This window comes from Chelmon rostratus, chromosome 24, assembly GCF_017976325.1.
Source record: "Chelmon rostratus isolate fCheRos1 chromosome 24, fCheRos1.pri, whole genome shotgun sequence".
In the NCBI taxonomy this organism is placed as follows: Eukaryota; Metazoa; Chordata; class Actinopteri; order Chaetodontiformes; family Chaetodontidae; genus Chelmon; species Chelmon rostratus.
Window position 1 is genome coordinate 12,565,960 of NC_055681.1, and position 19,106 is coordinate 12,585,065.

Consider the following 19,106-nt stretch of genomic DNA (forward strand, 5'->3'; position numbering starts at 1 on the left):
ATGCATGTATAATAATAATAATAATAATAATAAACTTTATTTATATAGCACCTTTCATAACAATGCTACAAAAAGCTTTACAAAATCAAACTCAGAATAAAACCAGATAAGGCAGAAATGGATCAAACATTTCCAAAAGCTTCCACAAAAAGAAAAGTTTCAAGATGAGATTTAAAAGACCTTAAATGTAGGCAATACAATTTTGAAACCATTTCAAAGTCTATCAGGGAGCCAGTGGCTGATAGAGGCAAGCAGAGAGGTCATGTGATCATGCCTCTTTGTTGCTGTAAAGGATTGAGCAGCGCTGCTTTGCAGCACCTGCAGATGGTGGAGGGAGCCCTGGCTGATCCCCGAGTAAAGTGGGCACCCGAGGTCACTTTCTTGGGGACTTGAAAAATGTGTCAAATTGACTGAACTTGCTTTATAAAATGAAAAAAAAATGGCGGGAGTGAAGATCTGTGAGCTACAGAGAAAAAACAACACCTCTTTAAACTGATGGCAAGGCAACTTGTTATATCCTGGAGACATGCCATGATTTAAGTTGGACTAAAGCAGGCGGTCACCTAACTATCAGCTGAAGACTGAGATCAGCTGATTAAATGAGTCCAGCCTGGTGTGCTCCTCCTTGGTTGGAATGAAAACCTGCATTTAACATAGCTATTATCCATTTCTGCCATTCATAATCCTGTAGAGTGACTGATGACACTTCAGAGTTAATCTACAGCTAATTTTTGTCACCACTCAGTGCACATAATGACAATTATCTATATAGAGTGTAACATCGCTGTATAAACTCTTATTTGAGCTGCTAAAACATTTAAGCTGACAAGCTAATGGTAACACAGCTAGTGCTAGCAGATGTCTAGCTAACAAAGATTTTAGTTTAGCTTTATTTTATATATCTTCCTGTTTTTGGACATCCAGATTACTCAATAAGAAAAAGGAGCTGTGAGGAGATCACCCTGAGTTTTCTGTGTTCACTAGGCAGTGTTTTACTCTGTATGGATTCCACAAACTATATACGGATATTCCTAGTCAAGCCAGAACTTATTTGACAAATATCATAAACTATTCAGTGCAGACAATATTTTTGTCAATATGGAAAAACTTCAGTGAACCTCATTTTTACCACAAAGATCAACATAAGACAAGGATTTGCTTGAAGTTTATTTTTAGATCAAATTATCTGAAACAATATAAAATTTTCAAATATGTAAAATTCTGGACTAAATAATCCACATGTTCCATAAAATATAACTTGGGGAAGGATGTGTTGTAGTGAAGGGTAAAATATGACACTTTGGGGCCACAGCAGCACAGAGACGACCATCAGCCACCAAGCTGCAGCCACAGCCAGGACGAAGACGAGGGAAGACCTGGAGAGGACAGTATGAGAGGTGGCAGAAGCATGATGACGTCCAGCTGAACTGGGCATGGCTGAAGTCACCTGGGGACGGATCTGGAAGAGCAATAGGGAGACAGAGAGGGGAGAGAGGGGGGTCAGGAACAGTTTTTTATGCACAAGGATCTCATATTCTACAGAAAGTGGTTTGACTGTCTCATTTCTTGACCATGCTAATAAATCCATACCAAATAGAAAAATACATCATGTTGAAATGACTCAGTTTCTCCTTGAATTAATTTTGTGAGTGAAACAGAATAAGTTGAATGACAACTAACCCGTGTGATGTGCCCGTCTTTCACTCTGTAAACAGTATACAGATAGTTAGACCTCTCCTGACGTCAGTTGTAGAAGCTCCTCCACTGGTGCTGACACAACGGGACAAGGACAGGTGTGCTTGTGTCATCTGGTCACAGAGGCTTTGGAGAGGCAGCTCTGAATCTGCAGCCAGCCTCTTGGAGGGAATGTGGGCCTGGAGAGAGGGGATGTAGTCATAAACTTTGTTGACTTTGACAGCGTAGACACTTCAGCACCTTGTATTCTTTTTGAAAAGACCACAGTTCACTTCTATTAATCCAATTATACATTACAAGAAATGTATAATTTAAAGATTTAGCCTACAGTGGTTTAGTTACCTCAGACTTACATCACCTTGCTGTTAGCTGGTGGACATGGGCTTAATGTCTGCTTGAGAATGATTAGTTCTGTAAATCAATGCAGTCAGCTAGAATATTCTTTAAAACACTCACTGGAGTGAACGTGAAGCGGTGATGGGGAACATGGCAGTCAGGTGGTGCTTCTTCACACCTGCTGGGTGTTGAGGTCGGTGGGCCATTCTGATGAAACACAACATTATCATCATGAGAACATAATACACACATTTACTACTGTCTACTGTTTCATTTATTGGGAGATAACACTACTGTGTCTGCAGTTACTGAAAGCATCAGAAAAAACAAGGCAAAAAGCACAAACTTCATGGACTAATGAAAATGACAACAGAGCAGCACAGGTGCTGTGCTGTTACCAAGTATTTGCATTGTACATTATCAATGAATACTGCTTGATCGATGCCAGTGGGCTTCGCTTTATGGACGTCATGTAGCATTACTGTTAGCAATAAACGTGCGTATCACGTCTGGACACTGTTTTACTGGTGTTTGACTTATAACACAGTACCTAGGCCATAGGCTGCCGACTAACACAACAGCCTTACCTGGGATGTTCCAGGATTGAAACGCGTGTGAGTTTGCCACAGAAATGATGCTGATGTCGCAGCTGGTGCTAACAGCTAGCAACAAGCCAGCAGCAAACTTACTTTGCTAATGTTAGCTATGTGATGATAGCAAGCTACTAACTTTACCTACATGTTTGGGAGCTAAGCTTGCAATGCGGTGTGTGGAAAAACACAATGCAATACTCTTTCGGTCATGCCGATAAAAGCTTAGATCTGGACATGTTAGTGCACAGCACATAAAAGTTGACGTAGCTAGCAAACAAACAGCTGACCGGTCAACAATAAAAGTAACTCTGTTCCTCCTTCAGCTCCCGATTTTAAAGCAGCCATGGTGCCGCCAGGGACAGATTCAAACTTTCGTTTCAAGTAATGGCACGTAACACAGGCTCACGCCGAATACAAGCGAAGTGGAATATTTCATCATTTCATTAATTACCATTTGCATTCGCACTATACACAGCAACAGCCCGATGTAAATACCTTACTCCACTTCACCTGTTCGACGGTCGCCGTATCGACAGGAAGACGCATGCGCACAGAACTCACACGCGCACATTTCTGAAGGCGGAGTCAACCTCCATATATGACGTCAATGATCAAAGCACTTTTCTGTCCTTCGATCTTCACCGACTATGAATACAGGTACCCCAGAGCCAATAAGTCAGAAACTTGCTTTTGGTGTATTAACTTGTTGAATTAAGAGAAAGTTTAGCTTATTTTGAGAACATTTGTGTTCAGTCATTTCATCGTAGATCCTGTTTGACAACATTAACCGCAATGGCAAGAAGAGAGTATACAGGCAGAGTGATAAATTACTCTAACCAGAGACAGCGGCATTCTTTTGCCCATTCTGCAAAGGGGTCGCATATGGAAGAGAGAAGGACCTTGCTGGAGAAACTCTCCAGCATAGAGGAGGAGAACAAGAAGTTAAAGACCCACCTCGAGAATGCCAACAAGGAGATCCGTCACAGTGAAGAACGGATCGGCTCTGTGCAACTACATATGCGTGAGCTGCTGCGCAGACATGAGGAAACCGTCAATGCCTGGGACCACGAGCACAAGACGGTAACGGAGGACCTGAAAAAGAGAGATGAGCAGATGGCCTCTCTTAATCAGAGCCTCCTCGCTGAGAAAGAGGAATCCGAGAGGATGAGAGCCTCTTTAGATGAGCTTGAAGCCTCCAGTGAAGTGAGGGCCCTGAAAGAGAGTTGGCAGGCAGAAATGAGCCAGCTGAAAGAGGTCCTCATGGAGAAAGACGAAGAGATCAGCAGGGCCAACAAGAAAAGACGAGCTCGGACCAAAGCTCACTCCGTCACCAAGGCCGAGGTGAATGACGCAGAGGAGGCTCTAAAACAGAGCAAAGCCGCCTGCGAAGCTCTTGAGGAAGAACTACGAGAGCAGCTGGCAGCAAGAGACCAAAGCCACCAGAAGGAGCTCTCTGACAGAGAGGAGAGCTTCATGAAGGAGCTCTCTGAGAGAGAGGAGAGCTTCAGAAAGGAGCTCTCTGAGACCAAGGAGAGCTTCAAGAAGGAGCTCCAGGACAGAGAGGAGAGCATCAGAAAGGAGCTCTCAGCTGCACAAGACAGGTACGAAGAGGAGCTGTCCGGACTCTCAGAGAGTTGGGCCAGAAGAGTAGAGCAGTGGGAAAGAGAGAAGGAAGAGCTGAGACAGATGCTGCTGCTCAAAGAGCAAACATGGGCCCAAAAAGAGGCAGCAATGAACGATGACATCAAACGCCTCACGCAAGAAAACATCCAGCTCACAACGAAGAAGAAGAAGAAGAGCTTCTGGAGGTCACTTTTTAAAATTTGATGACCCTCCCCTTCCTAAATTACTTTTAGATTTCTGTTCAATTCGATTTCCAAAACCAGTGATCCATCTTCCTGCAGACACAATATAAAATTAGGGAAACTTTTGTGTCACAGCAGCAGAATTACAAGATTAGGTGCAAAAATAAACAAATTTGAAAGACTTTTTGAAAAAAAAATTAGGCTAATCGGGCACATTTATAGAAAAATGGAGTATGAAAAACACGGAAATCAAAATAAAATGTAACTCCAAGGCTCGGTCACACAACGTGAGGAGTCAAAGAACGAATTATTCTGAAAAATGAACAAAATTAAAATTAAACCCAACAACTGGGGGTCGCATCTGGAAGAGAGAAGGACCTTGCTGGAGAAACTCTCCAGCATAGAGGAGGAGAACAAGAAGTTAAAGACCCACCTCCAGAATGCCAACAAGGAGATCCGTCACAGTGAAGAACGGATCGGCTCTGTGCAACTACGTATGAGTGAGCTGCTGCGCAGACATGAGGAAACCGTCAATGCCTGGGACCACGAGCACAAGACGGTAATGGAGGACCTGAAAAAGAGAGATGAGCAGATGGCCTCTCTTAATCAGAGCCTCCTCGCTGAGAAAGAGGAATCCGAGAGGATGAGAGCCTCTTTAGATGAGCTTGAAGCCTCCAGTGAAGTGAGGGCCCTGAGAGAGAGTTGGCAGGCAGAAATGAGCCAGCTGAAAGAGGTCCTCATGGAGAAAGACGAAGAGATCAGCAGGGCCAACAAGAAAAGACGAGCTCGGACCAAAGCTCACTCCGTCACCATGCTGAATGACGCAGAGGAGGCTCTAAAACAGAGCAAAGCCGCCTGCGAAGGCGACTCCAAGGCTCGGTCATACAACGCGAGGAGTCAAAGAATGAATTATTCTGAAAAATAAACAAAATTAAAATTAAACCCAAAACTGTATTTGACTTTATGGAATTAGGTGGTGGCTAAAGTGTATTGTTTGTGTAGATTGGATTGTTAACAGCCTGAAATAAAGTTATTGGACTTGTAACAGAAAAACCAAAGTGTGTCTTATAATTGAAAATAGGGAGAAAAAGGTGACAGATGTGACTACTTTATATTCCAGCGGTTGTTTTGGTGTGTTGAGAACAGTGGTGATTGACAGCTCGGCTGACCAAATCAGCACGAGTGCAGGTTAATGACAGCATCTGTGTGATTGGACATTTTAGAGGAGAGATCACAGCCTTTAAACCGAAACACATGCACACTGCTTAGGTTCCAGGATTCAGAAAGAGTGGAAGGTGCAAAAAAAGTAAACATAATATCATCTGGTCAACAAGCTGAGAAGGTGAAGATGTTAGCAAAGAGTTGCCTTTCAGCCAGAAGTCCAGGAGATTTAAGATGCCAGAGTTGTTGGCGTATGACACCGACTTCAACACTACAGAAACAATGCATGTATAATAATAATAATAATAATAATAATAAACTTTATTTATATAGCACCTTTCATAACAATGCTACAAAAAGCTTTACAAAATCAAACTCAGAATAAAACCAGATAAGGCAGAAATGGATCAAACATTTCCAAAAGCTTCCACAAAAAGAAAAGTTTCAAGATGAGATTTAAAAGACCTTAAATGTAGGCAATACAATTTTGAAACCATTTCAAAGTCTATCAGGGAGCCAGTGGCTGATAGAGGCAAGCAGAGAGGTCATGTGATCATGCCTCTTTGTTGCTGTAAAGGATTGAGCAGCGCTGCTTTGCAGCACCTGCAGATGGTGGAGGGAGCCCTGGCTGATCCCCGAGTAAAGTGGGCACCCGAGGTCACTTTCTTGGGGACTTGAAAAATGTGTCAAATTGACTGAACTTGCTTTATAAAATGAAAAAAAAATGGCGGGAGTGAAGATCTGTGAGCTACAGAGAAAAAACAACACCTCTTTAAACTGATGGCAAGGCAACTTGTTATATCCTGGAGACATGCCATGATTTAAGTTGGACTAAAGCAGGCGGTCACCTAACTATCAGCTGAAGACTGAGATCAGCTGATTAAATGAGTCCAGCCTGGTGTGCTCCTCCTTGGTTGGAATGAAAACCTGCATTTAACATAGCTATTATCCATTTCTGCCATTCATAATCCTGTAGAGTGACTGATGACACTTCAGAGTTAATCTACAGCTAATTTTTGTCACCACTCAGTGCACATAATGACAATTATCTATATAGAGTGTAACATCGCTGTATAAACTCTTATTTGAGCTGCTAAAACATTTAAGCTGACAAGCTAATGGTAACACAGCTAGTGCTAGCAGATGTCTAGCTAACAAAGATTTTAGTTTAGCTTTATTTTATATATCTTCCTGTTTTTGGACATCCAGATTACTCAATAAGAAAAAGGAGCTGTGAGGAGATCACCCTGAGTTTTCTGTGTTCACTAGGCAGTGTTTTACTCTGTATGGATTCCACAAACTATATACGGATATTCCTAGTCAAGCCAGAACTTATTTGACAAATATCATAAACTATTCAGTGCAGACAATATTTTTGTCAATATGGAAAAACTTCAGTGAACCTCATTTTTACCACAAAGATCAACATAAGACAAGGATTTGCTTGAAGTTTATTTTTAGATCAAATTATCTGAAACAATATAAAATTTTCAAATATGTAAAATTCTGGACTAAATAATCCACATGTTCCATAAAATATAACTTGGGGAAGGATGTGTTGTAGTGAAGGGTAAAATATGACACTTTGGGGCCACAGCAGCACAGAGACGACCATCAGCCACCAAGCTGCAGCCACAGCCAGGACGAAGACGAGGGAAGACCTGGAGAGGACAGTATGAGAGGTGGCAGAAGCATGATGACGTCCAGCTGAACTGGGCATGGCTGAAGTCACCTGGGGACGGATCTGGTAGAGCAATAGGGAGACAGAGAGGGGAGAGAGGGGGGTCAGGAACAGTTTTTTATGCACAAGGATCTCATATTCTACAGAAAGTGGTTTGACTGTCTCATTTCTTGACCATGCTAATAAATCCATACCAAATAGAAAAATACATCATGTTGAAATGACTCAGTTTCTCCTTGAATTAATTTTGTGAGTGAAACAGAATAAGTTGAATTACAACTAACCCGTGTGATGTGCCCGTCTTTCACTCTGTAAACAGTATACAGATAGTTAGACCTCTCCTGACGTCAGTTGTAGAAGCTCCTCCACTGGTGCTGACACAACGGGACAAGGACAGGTGTGCTTGTGTCATCTGGTCACAGAGGCTTTGGAGAGGCAGCTCTGAATCTGCAGCCAGCCTCTTGGAGGGAATGTGGGCCTGGAGAGAGGGGATGTAGTCATAAACTTTGTTGACTTTGACAGCGTAGACACTTCAGCACCTTGTATTCTTTTTGAAAAGACCACAGTTCACTTCTATTAATCCAATTATACATTACAAGAAATGTATAATTTAAAGATTTAGCCTACAGTGGTTTAGTTACCTCAGACTTACATCACCTTGCTGTTAGCTGGTGGACATGGGCTTAATGTCTGCTTGAGAATGATTAGTTCTGTAAATCAATGCAGTCAGCTAGAATATTCTTTAAAACACTCACTGGAGTGAACGTGAAGCGGTGATGGGGAACATGGCAGTCAGGTGGTGCTTCTTCACACCTGCTGGGTGTTGAGGTCGGTGGGCCATTCTGATGAAACACAACATTATCATCATGAGAACATAATACACACATTTACTACTGTCTACTGTTTCATTTATTGGGAGATAACACTACTGTGTCTGCAGTTACTGAAAGCATCAGAAAAAACAAGGCAAAAAGCACAAACTTCATGGACTAATGAAAATGACAACAGAGCAGCACAGGTGCTGTGCTGTTACCAAGTATTTGCATTGTACATTATCAATGAATACTGCTTGATCGATGCCAGTGGGCTTCGCTTTATGGACGTCATGTAGCATTACTGTTAGCAATAAACGTGCGTATCACGTCTGGACACTGTTTTACTGGTGTTTGACTTATAACACAGTACCTAGGCCATAGGCTGCCGACTAACACAACAGCCTTACCTGGGATGTTCCAGGATTGAAACGCGTGTGAGTTTGCCACAGAAATGATGCTGATGTCGCAGCTGGTGCTAACAGCTAGCAACAAGCCAGCAGCAAACTTACTTTGCTAATGTTAGCTATGTGATGATAGCAAGCTACTAACTTTACCTACATGTTTGGGAGCTAAGCTTGCAATGCGGTGTGTGGAAAAACACAATGCAATACTCTTTCGGTCATGCCGATAAAAGCTTAGATCTGGACATGTTAGTGCACAGCACATAAAAGTTGACGTAGCTAGCAAACAAACAGCTGACCGGTCAACAATAAAAGTAACTCTGTTCCTCCTTCAGCTCCCGATTTTTAAGCAGCCATGGTGCCGCCAGGGACAGATTCAAACTTTCGTTTCAAGTAATGGCACGTAACACAGGCTCACGCCGAATACAAGCGAAGTGGAATATTTCATCATTTCATTAATTACCATTTGCATTCGCACTATACACAGCAACAGCCCGATGTAAATACCTTACTCCACTTCACCTGTTCGACGGTCGCCGTATCGACAGGAAGACGCATGCGCACAGAACTCACACGCGCACATTTCTGAAGGCGGAGTCAACCTCCATATATGACGTCAATGATCAAAGCACTTTTCTGTCCTTCGATCTTCACCGACTATGAATACAGGTACCCCAGAGCCAATAAGTCAGAAACTTGCTTTTGGTGTATTAACTTGTTGAATTAAGAGAAAGTTTAGCTTATTTTGAGAACATTTGTGTTCAGTCATTTCATCGTAGATCCTGTTTGACAACATTAACCGCAATGGCAAGAAGAGAGTATACAGGCAGAGTGATAAATTACTCTAACCAGAGACAGCGGCATTCTTTTGCCCATTCTGCAAAGGGGTCGCATATGGAAGAGAGAAGGACCTTGCTGGAGAAACTCTCCAGCATAGAGGAGGAGAACAAGAAGTTAAAGACCCACCTCGAGAATGCCAACAAGGAGATCCGTCACAGTGAAGAACGGATCGGCTCTGTGCAACTACATATGCGTGAGCTGCTGCGCAGACATGAGGAAACCGTCAATGCCTGGGACCACGAGCACAAGACGGTAACGGAGGACCTGAAAAAGAGAGATGAGCAGATGGCCTCTCTTAATCAGAGCCTCCTCGCTGAGAAAGAGGAATCCGAGAGGATGAGAGCCTCTTTAGATGAGCTTGAAGCCTCCAGTGAAGTGAGGGCCCTGAAAGAGAGTTGGCAAGCAGAAATGAGCCAGCTGAAAGAGGTCCTCATGGAGAAAGACGAAGAGATCAGCAGGGCCAACAAGAAAAGACGAGCTCGGACCAAAGCTCACTCCGTCACCAAGGCCGAGGTGAATGACGCAGAGGAGGCTCTAAAACAGAGCAAAGCCGCCTGCGAAGCTCTTGAGGAAGAACTACGAGAGCAGCTGGCAGCAAGAGACCAAAGCCACCAGAAGGAGCTCTCTGACAGAGAGGAGAGCTTCATGAAGGAGCTCTCTGAGAGAGAGGAGAGCTTCAGAAAGGAGCTCTCTGAGACCAAGGAGAGCTTCAAGAAGGAGCTCCAGGACAGAGAGGAGAGCATCAGAAAGGAGCTCTCAGCTGCACAAGACAGGTACGAAGAGGAGCTGTCCGGACTCTCAGAGAGTTGGGCCAGAAGAGTAGAGCAGTGGGAAAGAGAGAAGGAAGAGCTGAGACAGATGCTGCTGCTCAAAGAGCAAACATGGGCCCAAAAAGAGGCAGCAATGAACGATGACATCAAACGCCTCACGCAAGAAAACATCCAGCTCACAACGAAGAAGAAGAAGAAGAAGAGCTTCTGGAGGTCACTTTTTAAAATTTGATGCCCCTCCCCTTCCTAAATTACTTTTAGATTTCTGTTCAATTCGATTTCCAAAACCAGTGATACATCTTCCTGCAGACACAATATAAAATTAGGGGAACTTTTGTGTCACAGCAGCAGAATTACAAGATTAGGTGCAAAAATAAACAAATTTGAAAGACTTTTTGAAAAAAAAATTAGGCTAATCGGGCACATTTATAGAAAAATGGAGTATGAAAAACACAGAAATCAAATAAAATGTAACTCCAAGGCTCGGTCACACAACGTGAGGAGTCAAAGAACGAATTATTCTGAAAAATAAACAAAATTAAAATTAAACCCAACAACTGGGGGTCGCATCTGGAAGAGAGAAGGACCTTGCTGGAGAAACTCTCCAGCATAGAGGAGGAGAACAAGAAGTTAAAGACCGACCTCCAGAATGCCAACAAGGAGATCCGTCACAGTGAAGAACGGATCGGCTCTGTGCAACTACGTATGCGTGAGCTGCTGCGCAGACATGAGGAAACCGTCAATGCCTGGGACCACGAGCACAAGACGGTAATGGAGGACCTGAAAAAGAGAGATGAGCAGATGGCCTCTCTTAATCAGAGCCTCCTCGCTGAGAAAGAGGAATCCGAGAGGATGAGAGCCTCTTTAGATGAGCTTGAAGCCTCCAGTGAAGTGAGGGCCCTGAAAGAGAGTTGGCAGGCAGAAATGAGCCAGCTGAAAGAGGTCCTCATGGAGAAAGACGAAGAGATCAGCAGGGCCAACAAGAAAAGACGAGCTCGGACCAAAGCTCACTCCGTCACCATGCTGAATGACGCAGAGGAGGCTCTAAAACAGAGCAAAGCCGCCTGCGAAGGCGACTCCAAGGCTCGGTCATACAACGCGAGGAGTCAAAAAATGAATTATTCTGAAAAATAAACAAAATTAAAATTAAACCCAAAACTGTATTTGACTTTATGGAATTAGGTGGTGGCTAAAGTGTATTGTTTGTGTAGATTGGATTGTTAACAGCCTGAAATAAAGTTATTGGACTTGTAACAGAAAAACCAAAGTGTGTCTTATAATTGAAAACAGGGAGAAAAAGGTGACAGATGTGACTACTTTATATTCCAGCGGTTGTTTTGGTGTGTTGAGAACAGTGGTGATTGACAGCTCGGCTGACCAAATCAGCACGAGTGCAGGTTAATGACAGCATCTGTGTGATTGGACATTTTAGAGGAGAGATCACAGCCTTTAAACTGAAACACATGCACACTGCTTAGGTTCCAGAATTCAGAAAGAGTGGAAGGTGCAAAAAAAGTAAACATAATATCATCTGGTCAACAAGCTGAGAAGGTGAAGATGTTAGCAAAGAGTTGCCTTTCAGCCAGAAGTCCAGGAGATTTAAGATGCCAGAGTTGTTGGCGTATGACACCGACTTCAACACTACAGAAACAATGCATGTATAATAATAATAATAATAATAATAATAAACTTTATTTATATAGCACCTTTCATAACAATGTTACAAAAAGCTTTACAAAATCAAACTCAGAATAAAACCAGATAAGGCAGAAATGGATCAAACATTTCCAAAAGCTTCCACAAAAAGAAAAGTTTCAAGATGAGATTTAAAAGACCTTAAATGTAGGCAATACAATTTTGAAACCATTTCAAAGTCTATCAGGGAGCCAGTGGCTGATAGAGGCAAGCAGAGAGGTCATGTGATCATGCCTCTTTGTTGCTGTAAAGGATTGAGCAGCGCTGCTTTGCAGCACCTGCAGATGGTGGAGGGAGCCCTGGCTGATCCCCGAGTAAAGTGGGCACCCGAGGTCACTTTCTTGGGGACTTGAAAAATGTGTCAAATTGACTGAACTTGCTTTATAAAATGAAAAAAAATGGCGGGAGTGAAGATCTGTGAGCTACAGAGAAAAAACAACACCTCTTTAAACTGATGGCAAGGCAACTTGTTATATCCTGGAGACATGCCATGATTTAAGTTGGACTAAAGCAGGCGGTCACCTAACTATCAGCTGAAGACTGAGATCAGCTGATTAAATGAGTCCAGCCTGGTGTGCTCCTCCTTGGTTGGAATGAAAACCTGCATTTAACATAGCTATTAACCATTTCTGCCATTCATAATCCTGTAGAGGGACTGATGACACTTCAGAGTTAATCTACAGCTAATTTTTGTCACCACTCTGTGCACATAATGACAATTATCTATATAGAGTGTAACATCGCTGTATAAACTCTTATTTGAGCTGCTAAAACATTTAAGCTGACAAGCTAATGGTAACACAGCTAGCGCTAGCAGATGTCTAGCTAACAAAGATTTTAGTTTAGCTTTATTTTATATATCTTCCTGTTTTTGGACATCCAGATTACTCAATAAGAAAAAGGAGCTGTGAGGAGATCACCCTGAGTTTTCTGTGTTCACTAGGCAGTGTTTTACTCTGTATGGATTCCACAAACTATATACGGATATTCCTAGTCAAGCCAGAACTTATTTGACAAATATCATAAACTATTCAGTGCAGACAATATTTGTGTCAATATTGAAAAACTTCAGTGAACCTCATTTTTACCACAAAGATCAACATAAGCCAAGGATTTGCTTGAAGATTATTTTTAGATCAAACTTTTATCTGAAACAATATAAAATTTTCAAATATGTAAAATTCTGGACTAAATAATCCACATGTTCCATAAAATATAACTTGGGGGAGGATGTGTTGTAGTGAAGGGTAAAATATGACACCTTGGGGCCACAGCAGCACAGAGACGACCATCAGCCACCAAGCTGCAGCCACAGCCAGGACGAAGACGAGGGAAGACCTGGAGAGGACAGTATGAGAGGTGGTAGGAGCATGATGACGTCCAGCTGAACTGGGCATGGCTGAAGTCACCTGGGGACGGATCTGGTAGAGCAATAGGGAGACAGAGAGGGGAGAGAGGGGGGTCAGGAACAGGTTTTTTATGCACAAGGATCTCATATTCTACAGAAAGTGGTTTGACTGTCTCATTTCTTGACCATGCTAATAAATCCATACCAAATAGAAAAAATACATCATGTTGAAATGAATCAGTTTCTCCTTGAATTAATTTTGTGAGTGAAACAGAATAAGTTGAATTACAACTAACCCGTGTGATGTGCCCGTCTTTCACTCTGTAAACAGTATACAGATAGTTAGACCTCTCCTGACTTCAGTTGTAGAAGCTCCTCCACTGGTGCTGACACAACGGGACAAGGACAGGTGTGCTTGTGTCACCTGGTCACAGAGGCTTTGGAGAGGCAGCTCTGAATCTGCAGCCAGCCTCTTGGAGGGAATGTGGGCCTGGAGAGAGGGGATGTAGTCATAAGCTTTGTTGACTTTGACAGCGTAGACACTTCAGCACCTTGTATTCTTTTTGAAAAGACCACAGTTCACTTCTATTCATCAAATTATACATTACAAGAAATGTATAATTTAAAGATTTAGCCTACAGTGGTTTAGTTACCTCAGACTTACATCACTTTGCTGTTAGCTGGTGGACATGGGCTTAATGTCTGCTTGAGAATGATTAGTTCTGTAAATCAATGCAGTCAGCTAGAATATTCTTTAAAACACTCTGGTCGAGTGAACGTGAAGCGGTGATGGGGAACATGGCAGTCAGGTGGTGCTTCTTCACACCTGCTGGGTGTTGAGGTCGGTGGGCCATTCTGATGAAACACAACATTATCATCATGAGAACATAATACACACATTTACTACTGTCTACTGTTTCATTTATTGGGAGATAACACTACTGTGTCTGCAGTTACTGAAAACATCAGAAAAAACAAGGCAAAAAGCACAAACTTCATGGACTAATGAATATGAAAACAGAGCAGCACAGGTGCTGTGCTGTTACCAAGTATTTGCATTGTACATTATCAATGAATACTGCTTGATCGATGCCAGTGGGCTTCGCTTTATGGACGTCATGTAGCATTACTGTTAGCAATAAACGTGCGTATCACGTCTGGACACTGTTTTAATTGTGTTTGACTTATAACACAGTACCTAGGCCACAGGCTGCCGACTAACACAACAGCCTTATTGGCTTATTTTGTTCAAAAAGTCACCTGGGATGTTCCAGGATTGAAACGCGTGTGAGTTTGCCACAGAAATGATGCTGATGTCGCAGCTGGTGCTAACAGCTAGCAACAAGCCAGCAGCAAACTTGCTTTGCTAGTGTTAGCTATGTGATGATGGCAAGCTACTAACTTTACCTACATGTTTGGGAGCTAAGCTTGCAATGCGGTGTGTGGAAAAACACAATGCAATACTCTTTCGGTCATGCCGATAAAAGCTTAGATCTGGACATGTTAGTACATAGCACATAAAAGTTGACGGAGCTAGCAAACAAACAGCTGACCGGTCAACAATAAAAGTAACTCTGTTCCTCCTTCAGCTCCCGATTTTAAAGCAGCCATGGTGCCGCCAGGGACAGATTCAAACTTTCGTTTCAAGTAATGGCACGTAACACAGGCTCACGCCGAATACAAGCGAAGTGGAATATTTCATCATTTCATTAATTACCATTTGCATTCGCACTATACACAGCAACAGCCCGATGTAAATAGCTTACCTTCACTTCAGCTGCAGCCGGAGCGACAGGGAGACGCATGCGCACAGAACTCACACGCGCACATTTCTGAAGGCGGAGTCAACCTCCATATATGACGTCAATGATCAAAGCACTTTTCTGTCCTTCGATCTTCACCGACTATGAATACAGGTACCCCAGAGCCAATAAGTCAGAAACTCACTTTTGAATTAATTTTGAATTAAGAGACAGTTTAGCTTTTTGAGAACATTTGTGTTCAGTCATTTCATCGTAGATCCTGTTTGACAACATTAACTGCAATGGCAAGTAGAGAGTATACAGGCAGAGTGATAAATTACTCTAACCAGAGACAGCGGCATTCTTTTGCTCATTCTGCACAGGGATCGCATATGGAAGAGAGAAGGACCTTGCTGGAGAAACTCTCCAGCATAGAGGAGGAGAACAAAAAGTTAAAGACCCACCTCCAGAATGCCAACAAGGAGATCCGTCACAGTGAAGAACGGATCGGCTCTGTGCAACTACATATGCGTGAGCTGCTGCGCAGACATGAGGAAACCGTCAATGCCTGGGACCACGAGCACAAGACGGTAACGGAGGACATGAAAAAGAGAGATGAGCAGATGGCCTCTCTTAATCAGAGCCTCCTCGCTGAGAAAGAGGAATCCGAGAGGATGAGAGCCTCTTTAGATGAGCTTGAAGCCTCCAGTGAAGTGAGGGCCCTGAAAGAGAGTTGGCAGGCAGAAATGAGCCAGCTGAAAGAGGTCCTCATGGAGAAAGACGAAGAGATCTGCAGGGCCAACAAGAAAAGACGAGCTCGGACCAAAGCTCACTCCGTCACCATGGCCGAGGTGAATGACGCAGAGGAGGCTCTAAAACAGAGCAAAGCCGCCTGCGAAGCTCTTGAGGAAGAACTACGAGAGCAGCTGGCAGCAAGAGACCAAAGCCACCAGAAGGAGCTCTCTGACAGAGAGGAGAGCTTCATGAAGGAGCTCTCTGAGAGAGAGGAGAGCTTCAGAAAGGAGCTCTCTGAGACCAAGGAGAGCTTCAAGAAGGAGCTCCAGGACAGAGAGGAGAGCATCAGAAAGGAGCTCTCAGCTGCACAAGACAGGTACGAAGAGGAGCTGTCCGGACTCTCAGAGAGTTGGGCCAGAAGAGTAGAGCAGTGGGAAAGAGAGAAGGAAGAGCTGAGACAGATGCTGCTGCTCAAAGAGCAAACATGGGCGCAAAAAGAGGCAGCAATGAACGATGACATCAAACGCCTCACGCAAGAAAACATCCAGCTCACAACGAAGAAGAAGAAGAAGAAGAGCTTCTGGAGGTCACTTTTTAAAATTTGATGCCCCTCCCCTTCCTAAATTACTTTTAGATTTCTGTTCAATTTGATTTCCAAAAACATTGATCCATCTTCCTGCAGACACAATATAAAATTAGGGAAACTTTTGTGTCACAGCAGCAGAATTACAAGATTAGGTGCAAAAATAAACAAATTTGAAAGACTTTTTGAAAAAAAAAAATTAGGCAAATCGGGCACATTTATAGAAAAATGGAGTATGAAAAACATAGAAATCAAAATAAAATGTAACTCCAAGGCTCGGTCACACAACGTGAGGAGTCAAAGAACGAATTATTCTGAAAAATAAACAAAATTAAAATTAAACCCAACAACTGGGGGTCGCATCTGGAAGAGAGAAGGACCTTGCTGGAGAAACTCTCCAGCATAGAGGAGGAGAACAAGAAGTTAAAGACCCACCTCCAGAATGCCAACAAGGAGATCCGTCACAGTGAAGAACGGATCGGCTCTGTGCAACAACGTATGCGTGAGCTGCTGCGCAGACATGAGGAAACCGTCAATGCCTGGGACCACGAGCACAGGACGGTAATGGACGACTTGAAAAAGAGAGATGAGCAGATGGCCTCTCTTAATCAGAGCCTCCTCGCTGAGAAAGAGGAATCCGAGAGGATGAGAGCCTCTTTAGATGAGCTTGAAGCCTCCAGTGAAGTGAGGGCCCTGAAAGAGAGTTGGCAGGCAGAAATGAGCCAGCTGAAAGAGGTCCTCATGGAGAAAGACGAAGAGATCAGCAGGGCCAACAAGAAAAGACGAGCTCGGACCAAAGCTCACTCCGTCACCATGGCCGAGGTGAATGACGCAGAGGAGGCTCTAAAACAGAGCAAAGCCGCCTGCGAAGGCGACTCCAAGGCTCGGTCATACAACGCGAGGAGTCAAAGAATGAATTATTCTGAAAAATAAACAAAATTAAAATTTAACCCAAAACTGTATTTGACTTTATGGAATTAGGTGGTGGCTAAAGTGTATTGTTTGTGTAGATTGGATTGTTAACAGCCTGAAATAAACTTATTGGACTTGTAACAGAAAAACCAAAGTGTGTCTTATAATTGAAAACAGGGAGAAAAAGGTGACAGATGTGACTACTTTATATTCCAGCGGTTGTTTTGGTGTGTTGAGAACAGCGGTGATTGACAGCTCGGCTGACCAAATCAGCACGAGTGCAGGTTAATGACAGCATCTGTGTGATTGGACATTTTAGAGGAGAGATCACAGCCTTTAAACTGAAACACATGCACACTGCTTAGGTTCCAGGATTCAGAAAGAGTGGAAGGTGCAAAAAAGTAAACATAATATCATCTCGTCAACAAGCTGAGAAGGTGAAGATGTTAGCAAAGAGTTGCCTTTCAGCCAGAAGTCCAGGAGATTTAAGATGCCAGAGTTGTTGGCGTATGACACCGACTTCAACACTACAGAAACAATGCATGTATAATAATAATAATAATAAACTTTATTTATATAGCACCTTTCATAACAATGTTACAAAAAACTTTACAAAATCAAACTCAGAATAAAACCAGATAAGGCAGAAATGGATCAAACATTTCCAAAAGCTTCCACAAAAAGAAAAGTTTCAAGATGAGATTTAAAAGACCTTAAATGTAGGCAATACAATTTTTTAAACCATTTCAAAGTCTATCAGGGAGCCAGTGGCTGATTGAGGCAAGCAGAGAGGTCATGTGATCATGCCTCTTTGTTGCTGTAAAGGATTGAGCAGCGCTGCTTTGCAGCACCTGCAGATGGTGGAGGGAGCCCTGGCTGATCCCCGAGTAAAGTGGGCACCCGAGGTCGCTTTCTTGGGGACTTGAAAAATGTGTCAAATTGACTGAACTTGCTTTATAAAATGAAAAAAAATGGCGGGAGTGAAGATCTGTGAGCTACAGAGAAAAAACAACACCTCTTTAAACTGATGGCAAGGCAACTTGTTATATCCTGGAGACATGCCATGATTTAAGTTGGACTAAAGCAGGCGGTCACCTAACTATCAGCTGAAGACTGAGATCAGCTGATTAAATGAGTCCAGCCTGGTGTGCTCCTCCTTGGTTGGAATGAAAACCTGCATTTAACATAGCTATTAACCATTTCTGCCATTCATAATCCTGTAGAGGGACTGATGACACTTCAGAGTTAATCTACAGCTAATTTTTGTCACCACTCAGTGCACATAATGACAATTATCTATATAGAGTGTAACATCGCTGTATAAACTCTTATTTGAGCTGCTAAAACATTTAAGCTGACAAGCTAATGGTAACACAGCTAGCGCTAGCAGATGTCTAGCTAACAAAGATTTTAGTTTAGCTTTATTTTATATATCTTCCTGTTTTTGGACATCCAGATTACTCAATAAGAAAAAGGAGCTGTGAGGAGATCACCCTGAGTTTTCTGTGTTCACTAGGCAGTGTTTTACTCTGTATGGATTCCACAAACTATATACGGATATTCCAGTCAAGCCAGAACTTATTTGACAAATATCATAAACTATTCAGTGCAGACAATATTTTTGTCAATATTGAAAAACTTCAGTGAACCTCATTTTTACCACAAAGATCAACATAAGCCAAGGATTTGCTTGAGGTTAATTTGTAGATCAAATTATCTGAAACAATATAAAATAGACAAACACAAAATGCAATACTCTTTCGGTCATGCTGATATAATACCATGTCATGCCAATTTATATCCTATATTCATTTTCGCTCCAACAACAACAACAACAAATATATATATATACATATATATGAAATTGCTGTGTTTTTTTATCTGATCTTTTTATGTAATCTTCTGTGCACAAAAAGTTCATATGTTCATCATGAAATGAATGTAAAAATGAACAAAATAAACTTTAAAAGTGCTATGATTAATGTAAATGACCA

General features: G+C 42.5%; 3 long non-coding RNA genes across 4 annotated transcripts; all 3 read right to left on the minus strand.

The window, feature by feature from the left end:
• Positions 1-1,149: 1,149 nt before the first annotated feature.
• Positions 1,150-3,170, minus strand: LOC121627483. Its single transcript, XR_006008033.1, has 4 exons — positions 3,076-3,170; positions 2,152-2,238; positions 1,681-1,874; positions 1,150-1,459 (listed from the first exon to the last, which is right to left on the minus strand). It is a non-coding gene; the product is annotated as an uncharacterized LOC121627483 (long non-coding RNA).
• Positions 3,171-7,024: 3,854 nt separating this feature from the next.
• On the minus strand, positions 7,025-9,045 carry LOC121627480. Its single transcript, XR_006008032.1, has 4 exons — positions 8,951-9,045; positions 8,027-8,113; positions 7,556-7,749; positions 7,025-7,334 (listed from the first exon to the last, which is right to left on the minus strand). It is a non-coding gene; the product is annotated as an uncharacterized LOC121627480 (long non-coding RNA).
• Positions 9,046-11,811: 2,766 nt separating this feature from the next.
• LOC121627495 lies at positions 11,812-13,991 on the minus strand. Of its 2 annotated transcripts, none has more exons than XR_006008036.1 (3): positions 13,805-13,991; positions 13,437-13,630; positions 11,812-13,213 (listed from the first exon to the last, which is right to left on the minus strand). It is a non-coding gene; the product is annotated as an uncharacterized LOC121627495 (long non-coding RNA). The 2 variants fall into 2 exon arrangements; XR_006008037.1 differs by having other exon boundaries at positions 13,794-13,991.
• Positions 13,992-19,106: the final 5,115 nt, after the last annotated feature.